General features: G+C 41.8%; 1 protein-coding gene and 1 long non-coding RNA gene across 2 annotated transcripts in view; one reads left to right on the forward strand and one right to left on the reverse strand.

The window, feature by feature from the left end:
• Positions 1-14,689, reverse strand: part of NFE2L2 (NFE2 like bZIP transcription factor 2) — a 142,303-nt gene that overhangs the window by 55,621 nt on the left and 71,993 nt on the right. The window lies entirely within an intron of this gene.
• Positions 1-14,689, forward strand: part of LOC118350672 (uncharacterized) — a 30,814-nt gene that overhangs the window by 3,193 nt on the left and 12,932 nt on the right. Inside the window, exons 2-3 of the long non-coding RNA XR_004804913.2 lie at positions 8,393-8,441; positions 9,626-9,877. This is a non-coding gene — a long non-coding RNA (uncharacterized LOC118350672). The remainder of the gene's footprint in view (positions 1-8,392; positions 8,442-9,625; positions 9,878-14,689) is intronic.

The raw sequence follows: 14,689 nt of genomic DNA on the forward strand, positions 1-14,689 counted from the left end.
GAGAGCCAGAGAGAGCAAGAGAGAGAGCCCATGCGAGCACACACGCACAAGTGGGGGAAGGGGCAGAGGGAGAGAATCTTCACACAGACTTCTCCACTAAGCCCAGATCCAGACTGGGGCTCCATCTCCCAACCCAGAGATCATGACCTGAGCCCAACCTAAGAGTCTCCTGCTTCACCGAATGAGCCACCCTGGCTCCCCCAGGTTCCCAATTCTTAAGTGAAAACCTGATCACCAACAGTGTAGGGTCAAGTCATCAAGGGTGGAGCCATCAGGTTGAGGTGGGAGGGGATAATGTACCTTTAAGGACCAATCAGGGATGCCTGGGTGGCTCCGCTGTTGAGCATCTGCCTTTGGCTCAGGATGGAATCGAGTCCCACATCGGGCTCCCTGGATGGAGCCTGCTTCTCCTTCTACCTATGTCTCTGCCTCTCTCTCTGTGTCTCTCGTGAATAAATAAATACAATCTAAAAAAAAAAAAAAAAGACCAATCAAGCAGGAAAGGGCTTAATCTGCGAGTTCCCCCAATAGAAGAACTCCCATCAATGCTTCTTCTCCTGTTAGTTTTAGGAAAGTGATACAGACAAGGACCTGATGAAGTTAAATGTGATACACATGTGATCAAGAAAAATTTTTTTTTTCTCTTGGTAGTTCCCTATCCCCACCCCCATGCTTTGGATTGCAGGCCTTTGTCTCACTGCCTTAAGGTAGAGGAATGCCGTGATAGGGTAAAAAGTGAAACAAGAACAAAACTTCTGTGAGTTGTGTTTTGTATTATAAAAGCTCTCAGAGGGCTGGAGAGGATTTGGAATATAGCCAAAGGATTTAGAAGGAAAAGATCTGAGGAGAGTGGGGCTTTCTTGGAAGACTAGAAACACTTCGCTGGGGTAGGAGGAGAGATGGATGAAAAGCGAGAGAGCAAAGGCATAAACGGGTCCTTTCTTCCTACCCTGCCCTTCTACCTCAGGAAGACAATGAGCCCGAGGAGGAGAATGGCTATGTGGTGGGCACCCACGGAAGTTCCTAGACCCTGGAGTGGCTCCAAAGTAGCAGGGAGCTTCTGGACACAAATGGGCCAGGAGAACAGGAAGGAGGCACAGATACATCAGTATCAGCGGGAAGACTAGAAGGAGCTGTAGACATCTTGGCTGGTGCCTCCTCAAACCTGACTTAAGGAATAAATGGATCTCCAATAATATGCACTAACCTGTATACCCATGCTGCATCCCACCCAAACTTAGATATACCCTTAAAGGTAGAGAAATACCAAAATGATGGAAGTCATTGCTAACACCTTCCAACATAAAGCCAGAGCTTAGAAGATAAAGTAGGTTGATTGTAGTGGAATAAAGATATGCTTCTGGCAGACTTGTGTTTGTGTATCAAGATCTGTGCCTAATCTAGTTTGAGCTTCTGTGGAAGACAATGTGGTATAGTGGAGAGACACTAATGTGACAGAGGGCTCTCTCACTTAGTAATATGTGACTTTGGACAAGTCATGTAACTACTCTGGGCCTCAGGGTCCTCAAACTATAAAATGTGTATAATAATACCTGTCCTGACAACTCATAATGCTGTCGTGAGAATGGGATGCTACCTGTGGGTGTTATTAAATATACCACAAGGCAAGAAGCCAGCCTAAACAGTATCAAATGCAAATCACAATGAGAAGAAAAACCTTATGAAATAACTCCAACCTGTAGAAGCTTGTGGAAAAGACTCATCAATTTCATTTTCTCTTCCTGGCACATAAAAGATAACATTTCCCCACATTTCCCAGGCTCCCTTGTGGTTAGGATGGAGCCATGTGACTGGGTTCTGCCTCTGGGATGTAGCAGAAGTAACAAATAGTGCTTGTAGACTTAACCACAAATCCCCCTGTGTGGTCTTATAAATACTCCTTTCTCCCTTTGTGGCAAGTGCTGAGGTCATATGTTGAAGCTAATGGTATTTTATTTTATTTTAACTTTTTAAAAGAGATGTTATTTATTTATTCATGACACACACACACACACACACACAGAGGCAGAGAGACAGGCAGAGGGAGTAGCAGGCTCCCTGCAGGGAGCCTGATATGGGACTCGATCCCGGATCCCAGGATCAGGACCTGAGCCGAAGGCAGACACTCAACCGCTGAGCCACCCAGGAGTCCCAAGCTGATGGGATTTAAGATGAATTGCCAAGTCACCACTTGGAGGAGTTGCCCAAGAGAGCTCCCTTCCTACACTGGATTGTGATGTAAGCTTTGTTCATGTTAAGTCAATAATATTTTGGGGTTATGTGTTCATGTAGCCTATCTAGCCTATCTTGACTGGAATACGCATATACACGTACATGTATATATGTGTATATATATATGTGTGTGTATATATGTATATACATACAATGAGATGTCTCTAGGCATGGGAATGCCTCAGTCAATGTTTCCTTCCATATTGTGAAGAATATGTAAACATAAGTTCAGCTTGTGCTCTTCTTGAGGAAAGATGTCACAAGCACAGGTCATAATGACACTCAAGTCCGTGTCTGGTTCGCTCAGTGGAAGCACGTCACCCATAGTCCTGGCTCTGACAGACACCAGGCCCTCCGTGCTACCTCACCACGGCTGCTGTGGTTGTAGTGCCTTGCATGATCACTGCACCGTCTCAGCTGGAAGATGGCCTTCTCTCTCCTCATCTCAAACTCTCCATGGACACTCAGCATTCTAACAGGGAGGACCCAGGAGATGCTCTCAGACCTAGGCAATGAGGAAACCTGTTCTGCAGGGAGCACAGCTGTTACTAAATGTCTCAAGGCAGTAGGTTTTCCGTGTTTGCTTATTATGACCTCCATTCCCCGAACAGTTCCAACATACATATATTTGCAGCTTAACTTCTGCTCAAGCTACCAGACCAATGGGTACTATTGACTGTACTCAGAGACCAAAACCTCCCTGCAGCCTGGAGGCTGTCCAACTGCAGACAGAAGGACAGTAATGTTTTCCCCCAAAACTATACTCTCTTTGTCCAGGGCTGGCAAGAGAGCCCAGTTATCTTCAAGGCCCCGGGCTTCAAATTTCCTCTGCCGCATGCCTGGTCATGCCTGGTCACCACCCTCTCTCTGGGTAAATCTTTATTCTTAATGCCTTTGCACCATTGGGAAGGATCTCTAGGGAGGCCTGGTCACTTCATTCCTTAACAAAGACTACCGTCTTTTGAACCAGTTAGTTGGCTTCGATCCATGCCAGAGAAGCCTGTGGTTAGGGGATATTAATTCATATAAGTCTGCATTATTTTTCTTTCCTTTTAAGTAGGCTCCAACATGGGGCTTGAACTCAAAACTCTGACATCAAGGCCTGAGCTGAGATGGAGAGTCAGACACTTAACTGACTGAGTCGCCCAGGCGCCCCTCTTTTTCACAAGTCTGCATCACCCCATTGCAGTTATGTAGCATAAATTACTTAACCAGTCCCCTGTAAATAGATGTTAACCCCCTTTTTTTTTTGTCACTATAGGTATTCAAACAAGTCAAACAGATCTATCAGATAAATTCACTCAGTGAAATTGCTGGATTAAAGATCACGTCCAATTTCTATTTTGACCCGAACTGCCAAACTCCCTAGGAATTACGAAGAGGCTGTAGAGTAGCAGAGTTCTGCTGCAGGCTGCTTAGGGTCAGCTACTGGCTTAGCCACTTCACTAATTGTGTAACCTGGGGTAAATTCAATATGCCTATGCCTTATTTTCCTCATTGAGCATCTGCCTTCATCTCAGGTTGTGATCCCAGGGTCCTGGGATCAAGTCCTACATCAGGCTCCCCACAAGGAGCCTGCTTCTCCCTCTGCCTGTGTCTCTGCCTCTCTCTGCCTCTCTTATGAATAAATAAATAAGATCTTTAAAACAAAGACTAAATGAGAGAATACATGTGAAATGGTACAACACCTGAAACAAAGCAAGGCCTGGGTAACTCTGACACAAAATAGAAAGTACAAAGTCAGAACAAGACAAGCAGAAGACAAGCAGAATCTCTGGGACAATAGGGGTGCCTGGATGGGTCAGTTGGTTGACTCCTGATCTCAGCTTAGGTCTCCATTTCATGGTCATGAATTCAAGCTCTGTCTTGGGCTCCACGCTGTACATGGAGCCAAAGAAAAAAAGAAAGAAAGAAAGAAAGAAAGAAAGAAAGAAAGAAAGAAAGAAAGAAAGAAAGAAAAGGAAAAAAAAGAAAAAAAAGAAAAAAAAGAAAAAAAAAGAACCCCTGAGACAATGGTGGGCGACCTAGATTATCCCATCTTGGTTAGGCCTCTCTGCTTCCATGTTAACACTGATAGTCTCCAGTGACTCCATATTTGGTTACCCATTGTAGGCTGCGTTGATTGGGTTTGTGTTACAGGGCATGGTATGCCTAAGGGGTCTGGTAATTTCACTAGGATTAAGGGACTTCCCTGAGGGTCAGGCTGATGCCTTCACTTTGGTCCTCCACAAGGCCTAAGAGTGGGGGTTCCAAAAGAGGCTCCGGAGGACTGATGTGCCAAGTGTGAGACTTAATGCTGATGACATGTATAGGAGGTTTGCCTGGGGAAGCTGGCGCTGAAACAAGTAAGTTGCCTAAGATTACACAAAAGGAAATGTTGGAAGTAGAATTAGTGTAAGAGAAAGTATTGTCTTCCCATTGTGGGAAACAGTCTCCAGTTCTCTCTTACTACAGGAATGGTATTGGCCATGTAAAGAAATGATGGTGATGATAATAAGGATGACTCTGACAACAGCAGCTATGTAGTATCAATGGAACACTGTGGACCAGGTGTTATGCTAAGCATTTTATATAGATATTTTTACTTAATCTTCACATTCCTTGATCTCTAGTAACTTCTCCTCATCACAGTCCCTGCAAGGCCCCTCTTATTTTATCTATCATCTATCTATCTGTCTCTTATTTTATTTATTTACACCTCCTCCTACCCTCCTCCCTCTGCCTAGAAGCAGCCATTTTACTATACTTAATTTAATGTGTATCTTGTTTGTGTGAGTTGTTGCAACACAGGTTGTATTGTTATGCTGTGCCTGGTTCTTCATCCACTTTTTCAAGGGTAGCAAGGCCTGTGTCACCATTATGCAAGACTGCTGATGCTATAGGTTGCTGCAAAATGCTTGAAAAGTTATACTAGACAAGTTAACTCACACACTGTTCTTTCTTTCTGTACCCAGCAAGACAATCTGAGAACATGAAAATCATGCAGTGTTAGTTCCATTTCCAACTAACAAGTTTGGGCTAGTTTAGATCTTGAAAGTTCAGCAAAATGAAAGGACAAACTAGAGCCCAGTGGAATTCCAAGCTTGGTTAGAAGTATGGCTCCCTTTCTCTACATTAGCTCTTCTAACCCCAGATGACCTCAAATAACAACAAACCATGTAGATATGATGAATTTGCCATAAAATGATCTTAGGACAAGTCCCCTAGCCTCCCCCTTCCAACCAGAGTAGCATCTCAAGCCTCAGCATAGGACCAGGTCCAGGTACATTGGAGCTTTAGTAAAGCACCTAACTCACATATCCAAGTCAATTCCATGATGTTCTAAAGCCAAAAGTATAATTAAATCTGTATAAACCAATATAATCATCCCAAACTCAGACCCATTTGAGGCCAAACCCCTTTCACTATCCCCAAGGGTTCAAAAATTCTACCTGCATCCCTGCCACACTGACCAGCCCCTTCTCCCTGTATTTCACACTATTCTTCTTTTCTTGGTTGAACCATGTTCTCCAAAAACGATATGTTGAAGTCCTAACCCCTAATACCTCAGAATGTGACCTTATTCATAAATAGGGTAATTGTAAATGTAATCAGTTAAGATAAGGTCATACTAGAGTAGGGTAGGCCCTTAATCCAACATGACTCGTGTCCTTATAAGAAGGCCATGTGAAGACACAGAGACATACATGAAGGTAGAGGCAGAGATTGGAGTGACATACCTACAGGCCAAGGAACATAAAGGAATGCCAGCCATCACCAGAAGCTAGGAGAAAGGCATGGAACAGATTCTTCCTCATAGTCCTCAGAAGGAACCAACCCTGCTAACACCTTGATTTTGTATTTCCAGCCTCCAGAGCTGGAAGAGTATAAACTTCTATTGTTTTAAGCCACTTAGCCTGTGACACTCTGTTAAGGCAGTCCTAGAAAACCAAGACAAGGCTGGACAACCCTTTCTGAGCTTGGCCTCCACGGGGAGACATTTTAGCAAGGCTTTGACCAGCATCCCCAGGTCATCACCCTGCCTTCACTGTACAGCCAATCCTGCCAATCCCAACTCTGGACAGATTGCAACATCTAATTTCTCTGCTCCCATCCACAGGTTATTAAGGTGATAGTGAAATATGATGAATTGGTTATGTTACAAAGTCATTGTCTCCAACTGCAACTTGCCCAAGCACTCTTTAATCACGTTGAACTAAGCATCATGGAGATTCTCAACTGGGCAAGGGAGGGTGGGTGGTTAGAAGAACTCCTGGTTTGAAAAAATTTTTGCCTCATTGCTTTATTTCATTTAAATTTCTTGGGGCACCTGGCTGGTTCAGTCAGTAGAGCATGCAACTCTTGATCTCAGGGTTCTTAGGTTCAAGCCTCACGCTGGGGCATGGAGCTTACTAAAAAAAAAAAAAAAAAAAAAAAAGAAAGAAAAAGAAATGAAATTATTTTTAAAGATATTTTAAACTTCTAAAAACCAGAGGTTTTTTACAGAAGGTAGGGAATTTTTATGTTTTGCAAAGTAGTGTAATGGTTTATAACATTTCCCTTTGTGCAGTATCTCTTGTCTGAGATTAGTAAGCAGGAAAACTTGGATTCGAATCCAGGTCAGCCTGACTCCATTCTATTCCACAAGCTGCTCCAATAAAATTATTCCTTGAAAGATCACCAGTTGCCATTTGGTTGCCAAATCTAAAGATCTTTTCTCTCATTCTTTGTTCTCAGCTCCTCTGTAGCATTCAAAACTGGTGACTTCCTCCTCTCTCTTGAAATGACCTCTTCTGCACCTGCTGCTCTTCTAGACTTTCCCCTCAATAACTGTCTTTCCTCTGGCTCTACTTTCTCTTCCCTTTCCTCAACATGGTGTATTCCAAGCACATATTCTCTGTCATCTTTCTCCCCGCTCTCTGCACCCCCTTGGTAATCTCATCCAATCTCCTGTTTGCCATCTACTAGCATAACCTTGCAGGGCATCTGAAAATCCAGACCTGAACTTTTCTCTCAAGGTCTATCTCTCTAGCTGCTTCCTGGACATCATTGCCTGATTGTCTCACTTCTTTAAACTCAATATGACAACAAATGAACTCACTGCATTTCTCCCTCCAAACCTGCTAGGTCCTTACTCTTACTTTCCTAAGCCAGAGACCCCTGTCTTTGCCTTGTCTTCCACATGCAATGCATGTCAAATTTATTAAGTTCTGACCACTCCAATATCTCATTTCTCATATCTCATCTCTCTGTCAGTTCCCAACCACCTGTGCCCTTCATTACTAACACTATATGGATTAATACATTAGCAGTCAGCAAACGTCAAATATTGCTACACACCCATCTCTCCTCCTTCCAATATGCGTCATCCATGGTTGCCAACTCAGCAGTGAATGCACAGTTGTGAGTATGCCACTTTTCTGATCAAAAACCCTCAGTGGCTTCCTGAGGTCCAAAGTATAAAGTCCAGATTCTATTATTGCCTGATATATACCCTGAACATAATTTCAACCTACCATTAGAGCTAATTTTTTTCAGCATTCATTTTCCTTTCACATGCCCTCATACCAGCTGAACTATTATTTCTGTTACAAACACTCCTCTTTCTTACCTCCTTTTCCCACCACCTTTGTTTATAGTCTATCTTCGGGGAGTACCCTCCTTTTTTGCATCTCTTCATTTGCCAATACTACTTTTTCTTCAAAGCTCAGTTACAGTGCTACTTTCATAAAGCCATTAATGAATGCTTTGCTCGGCTTTGCCGCCCTAAAAAAGTTATTTTTCCAGTCTCTGAGATTAAAAACAATTTTTTTAATGGATTTATTTGACAGAGAGAGAGAGAGAGAGAGAGAGAGAGAAAGAACAAGCAGGGGGAAGGGCAAAGGGAGAGGGAGAAGCAGGCTCCCCGGTGAGCAGAGAGCCCAACTTGGGGCTCTATCCCAGGACCCGTGGACCATGACTTGAGCCGAAGGCAGAGGCTTAACCAACAGAGCCACCCAGGTGCCCCAGCCTCTGAGCTTTTATAGTTCTTTGTCTAGACCCCTGGATACCTAACATTTCCTTTTGTATATAAAGTTATTTGTATTAACAACAGACTTCCTTAGTTAAAATCTTAAAGTACTATTTCATTTAATTCTCCTAATCACTCTAAGAGGTAACAACTATTATTCTCATTTTGCAGGTTAAGAAAACTGAGGCACGGAGGGATTAAATAATTTATTCAAGAATGTGTAAGTCCTGAAGCCAAGGTTCAAATGAATAGAGCCCCAGAGCCCACATTTCTCACCACTGCTACACAAGACACTATTGTGGTTTGCTAGACAAGGAGCTCCTGGATGGCAAAAATCCTTATATGCTCCATCTCTGCCTCTCCCAAAGTAGCTAATGCCATTCATTGCACTTTAAAGAAAGCAGCTCAGTGAAAAGAGGCACAGCCTTGGTCAAATGTTTCCTTTCTCTCATCAGTAGGTGGGTAAATTAGTGACTATTATGTGGTGTTTGATGCACATACTGCAGTTCCATTCCCCCCACTGAACTCCCTCCCTGTTTCTTTTTGCCCCTTTTTTGTGTTCAGCCCATGGAGAAGGCAATGTTCTTGGGAAGGGTAGCAGGGACCTGTTTCCACTCTGAGAAGGCCTTAGACAAGTTCTGCTGGGGACAAGAGACTTCCTGAGTGGTTCTCAGGCAGCGGCCCTCTCTAGCTGGCATATGCTCTACAGTTCACAACCTCAGGCAATTCCAGAGAATGAACCTTTTGAAATGAAATAAACAGAGAGGAATGGGACCTTTTATTATCTCCAGATGGGACTGTGCAGCCTTAGAAGCTCCAGAAATAATTCTGCAATGCCTGGATCACACTTCTGTTATCTCCCAAAAGGAAAGAAAGTTCCTTTCACTGAGAAGTGGTAAATTATGTTAATTAAAAAGCCAACGTGGATTAAATTCTGCAGATTGAATCTCCCTTCCCCCATCCAGATTTTTCTGGTTTGCTTTTTATTTAACTTTGCATTGCTTTCCCCACTTTTAAATAAGATACTGGGCTGAGTTGGAACACACACACACACACACACAATTGTAAAACTGTTTCTGAGTTATTACCCAAGACTTAGATGTTATTTTAAAATGAGGATGAAACCTGGCAATGAAATGTCCTATTGGAAAAGGAAATATGAAAAGCATATCTGTAGTATTTTATTTTTTACTGTTCGTGGTGGCCAGCTGGGCAGCCTACACATAGAAGGTGCCCGGTAAATATTTACTGAGTGAATTACATACTTAATAATTTGGGGCTGTAACAATATAAAATAGAACTTTAAAATTGATGGTGCCACCTATTGGTGAAGATACAAAATTTAAAATGATACCTTACATAATAAATTAATATTTCTCAATCATTTGTTACTTATTCCCACAGAGATCCTAAGAGATATTGAAGAGCTAGAAGGAATAGCTTGCCTGATCCATGCAGACACAAGGCACCAATGTTTTCAATTGGTTTGCTCTGTACTGGGCACCTATTAAAAGCTCAATATTTTGGAAGATGCCAGAGAAGTAAAGACATGGCCCTTGACTTCAAGGAGAATCCTATCTAGTTGGAAAGAAAAGACCTCCTTCGTGAGAACAATCAACAAATACATCAAAACAACAAATACCCTGACATCAAAACGTAAATATTCACTCCATATATATATATGGTTACATATTCTATATTATGTAGCAACCATTCTTTTTGGACATTCCAGAAACAAGTTTGTTTTGCTTACCACTTAACCCCAGGCCTAGCACACCACTCTCCCTGACTTTAATAGGCAGTGATAAACACTACTGAATAATTGAATAATTCAAATCTCATGGCTAAATATGTGTAGCTTATAGAATATTTTAAATCCAGACTGGCAAACAGATAAAAAAAATCCTGGGAACACAGGAAGTCCTATGGAGGAGGTGGGGTTTGAGTTGTGTTCTGGAAAATTCCACAAGGAATTTATAACCCAATACAGATGAAGCCATCAGTGCAGGCAGCACTCCCGTAGTCATAATTTTGTGTCTGAACTGAGATTTCTGTAGTTTGCTATGCTGACCCATACCTTTTCCTCAGCCAGTGACTAGGTTTTTGCTCAATATTGGTGAAGTCCAAAAGCAAAGGAGAAGAGGGCAGCTGGTGGTGGGTAGTTGCAACACTGTAAACACACGTTTTACTCCTGAAATTTTAAGAGGAGTAGTTCCTGGGGTATGCACAACGTAAATATGTGCTCCAAAGTATTCCTATAATATTTGACAACATGTATCAAGAGTCTTAAAATGATCATATCTTTTGACCTAGTACTTTTTCTTCTAAGAAAGTATGCTAAGCAAATAAGCAGAAATGTGAACAAATGCTTTCTGGAACAAAGGAAAAATCAGTACTTAATATGGAAACAGTTAAGTAAGTTGTTTGTTTTGTTTTGTTTTAGTTAGGTAAGATAATTCTCACATGGTCTGAAAGAATATGGCACAAAGTTGGGGCACCTGGATGGCTCAGTCAGTTTAAGTGTCTGACTCTTGATTTTAGCTCAGGACATGCTATCAGGGTTGTGAGATCGAGCCCTGTGTCCACATTCAGTAGGGAATTTGGTTGAGACTCTCCCTCACTCACCCTCTTGTGCCCCCTCCCCACTCTCTCCCAAATAAATAAATAAATATTTTAAAAAATATGGCACATAATTTGTATATGTTATTCCTGACTAGAAGGATTATAGCTTGTTTTGCTTTTACTCTACTGTAAAAAATCTTTGAAATTTAGTGGGTGAAATTTAGCTTATCCATTCTGGTTTTTTTTTTTTTTTTTTTTTCTGCTTTCATTGTCCTTGGCTAGGTTATTTTAAAACTTTGTAGAGAAAGAGATTAACATGTGGAAAATTGATAGTAATGCAAATATTTCCTGTTGTAGCTATGTAAATGATTCCATTAGTGCAATGCAATGAATTTTGTCTGGTAGAAAATATATTTTTCCATAAATCAAATCCATTTGAACTGGTTATAACATCTTACTGGTTTCCTCATTAACTAATGAGTTAAGTAAAATCTTTGATATGTGCTCATTTTATATTTATAATTTTTTTAAATATATTTTTTAAGACTTTAAAACATTTTATTTGAAAGAGAGAGAGAACAAGAGAAAGCATGAGCAGGGTGAGGGGCAGAGGGAAAAGCAGGCTGTCCACTGAGCAGGGAGCCTGATACAAAGCTCAATCTAGGGACCTAGGGATTATGACCTGAGCTGAAATCAAGAGCTGGAAACTGGGATCCCTGGGTGGTGCAGTGGTTTAGCGCCTGCCTTTGGCCCAGGGTGTGATCCTGGAGACCCAGGATTGAATCCCACGTAGGGCTCCTGGTGCATGGAGCCTGTTTCTCCCTCTGCCTATGTCTCTGCCTCTCTCTCTCTCTCTCTCTGTGACTATCATAAATAAAAATTAAAAAAAAAAAAAAAAAGAGCTGGAAACTTAACTGACTGAGCCATCCAGATGCCCCTGACTTTAACTTTATATAAATACAATCATATGGTGTGTACTCATTTGTGCCTGGCTTCCTCTAATCACTATTGTGTTTGTGAGATTTATCCCTGTTGTATAAAGTTTTAGTTCCTTCATTCTTATTGCTGTGTGGTATTCCATTATGTGAACAGATTACACTTTATTTATTCTACTGCTGACAAGCATTCGGATTGTTTCTGGTTTGGGCTATTATGAATAATGTGCCTGTGCACATTTTTGTACATGATTTTTGGTGAAAATATGAATATATTTCTGCTATCACTTGTGTTGATTTAAACTCTGAAAAAACCCTCAAAACTAAATAGTCATTTTCCCTTTTTCCTCTATAAACCATTCAATCAATATGCAATTCCTTTGATAAACAAATTATTTTAAAATGTAAATGTATTCCAGAAGAATGAATCTCCACTCATGCCTTATTATGACTTTGTATAATCTGATGAAATCAACAGCTAGTTGAGAAGTTTCCCCTGGTGCTGGAGGGTGTGAGGAAATCTGGGTGAGGAAAAAGGAGTAGGAGATTTGGATGTGATAGAACGGCAGGGAGTGTTGGAACTTGAGGGATGGGGCCAGGGAGAAGGAGGCAGGAGAGGGAAGATACACTGACTTTTCCACTCACTCAAGGTCTTGGTTGTTTCCCTTTGAAAAGAATCACTCTGAAAATCATTAATGTGATGTATCTGTTTTAAAGAGTTTATAGTTGGCAAAGTGCTTTCATATCCATGACCTTATTTGATCTTGCTCTCACGGGAAGGTTGGTATTTTCACAACTGTTCTTGTTTTAGGTGCTTAAAGCTTAAAATTGGATATCACAGTTGGACGGGGAAGATTCCAACTCTTCCCACGGAGGCCAGGTTCCTTAAGCTAAGCACATCTAGTTCATCCTTTCCACGTCAATCTGCTATCTCCCTATTCAATTCCTATCTCAGAAGTAGAGAAGGAAGGAGGAATTAAAGTATAGGAGGAGCATAAAATATGCCTTTGACATCTCTCTTATTATCAAATATTGTACATTGTAAGGGACATGCCGGAGGTCCATCATATGTGTTTAAGGGGCAAAAAGAGTGATAGAGACTTGCAGAATCTACACTTTGGCCTTCTGCAAGTGAGCATTGAATGGACACAGACAGTGGGGTAGGGTGAAGTGGGTAAGAGTGAGGTGAAGATCCTGGATGGGCCCAACCCAGCAGGCTTGGTAGGGATGGGACATGGGAATAGTGCTGAGAACAGCATTGGAGCTGCTGAGCAAATCTGAACTGGAGTGAGATTTTAGCATAACTGAAGTTTCGGGGGGAAATGGTGCAATGGATGGGATGTCGAAGACAAGTTGTAGTGAGTCTGGGGGTGCAGGTGGGTATTAGGTAAGTAGTTTGGCAGCAAGTCTGAGATCGTGGAGGTGATGAACAAAGAGGCCCAGGTTAAGGTGTGGTCAGGCATCTCAGTGAATCTGAGGAGAGAGAGACCTTTGTCTCAAGAAGGATTTTCAGAACTTTTATCTGTACTTGCAGCTGTCTCAGAGTCCTTGAATATGGTTCAGCTGAGCTTACTGTAAAGCACCCCCAGCAGTCCTAACCGCAGATGACACAGGAGGTGGCTGTGGTGCAGGCCTCCTATGGACAGTCAGGCAGAATGGGATTCACATGAAAACCCCTGACAGCTATTCCCCTGTGTCTTTTGCTTCAGTGCTCTGAGAAAGGATTAAGGTTGATCCATGCCAACCCTTTCAATGGGCTCACTCTCACTTGGCAAGCAAATTGTTGTTGACAGCTTCTAGGTGTGCATTTTCTTAGAGATGGATTCTATGCAAGAAAAATGAGATTCTTGTTGCCAAGGTATTAATTTAACAAGTAAACAAGTTACAAAATGCTAAAGGGGAACATGAAAATGTTTCTAGGCTTCCCACCGGGCTCATCAGGAACCGCTTGTCTGCTACCTCCCACACTAAAAAGGCCCAATAACATCACTGTAGATAGAGTGTTATATCAGTTTCCTAAAATATATATTTCAAAGCTTACTGTTATCCCTTGGGATCCCAGCACTGTATACCCATAAGGAGTCTCTCATCTAATATGCAAAATAAACAAAGAGTATGTTTTCCATTTTAAATCTATAAAAATAAGGGACTGCAGGAGATTAACTAAAGTGTTCTGCATCACATAATAAGGGATTATAACTGGATCCTGGGATGCCTGGGTGGCTCAGTGGTCGAGTGTCTGACTTCAGCCCAGTCTCTGTCTTGATCCCAGAATCCCGGGATCGAGTCTCACATCCGGCTCCCTGCAGGAAGCCTGCTTCTCCCTCGCCTGTGTCTCTGCCTCTGTGTGTGTCTCATGAATTTATTTAACTAAATCTTTAAAAACAAACAAACAAACAAACAAACAAACAAAAAACCTGGATCCTTAACTTGTGATTAGGTATCTATATCCAAGTATCTCTCCTCCATAGATAATATACAATCTTGGAGTCTTACTTTCTACAGACATGAACCATTAACCCCACAACTAGGTCAGGCTATCAGTTTGGACAGATTTCATCAGGGCTTGGCCCCCTGAAAGACCAGGCAGCCCTCAGATGCTTCTTACTCTCTTACTTCTAAAGTATCCAAAGGATTTGGCTATCCCACAGGCCTCTGAGATAAGTGCTCGATTGCCCTTCCAGGATTTCAAAGTTGTTCTTTGGGGACAGCCCAACCCTGATTGCTCAATTTTGCAGGCAGCAGCACAGATTAATCATCGGTATGTGAGTTCCTCTTCTATGCTCTCTGAAGTTTCTTGGATGACTTTTTAATTTAAAAGATAAAGTCATAGCCTCTTTATTGTTCCTGCTACAAATGGCATTTTCTATGAATATTTTAAGTCCCCCCCAAATTATCCTACTGATGAATATAAATATGAGTTTCTTTTTTAAAAAAAGATTTATTTATTTGAGAGACAGAGACAGAGAGA

Source organism: Canis lupus, chromosome 36 (genome assembly GCF_003254725.2).
Source record: "Canis lupus dingo isolate Sandy chromosome 36, ASM325472v2, whole genome shotgun sequence".
NCBI classification, from domain to species: Eukaryota; Metazoa; Chordata; class Mammalia; order Carnivora; family Canidae; genus Canis; species Canis lupus.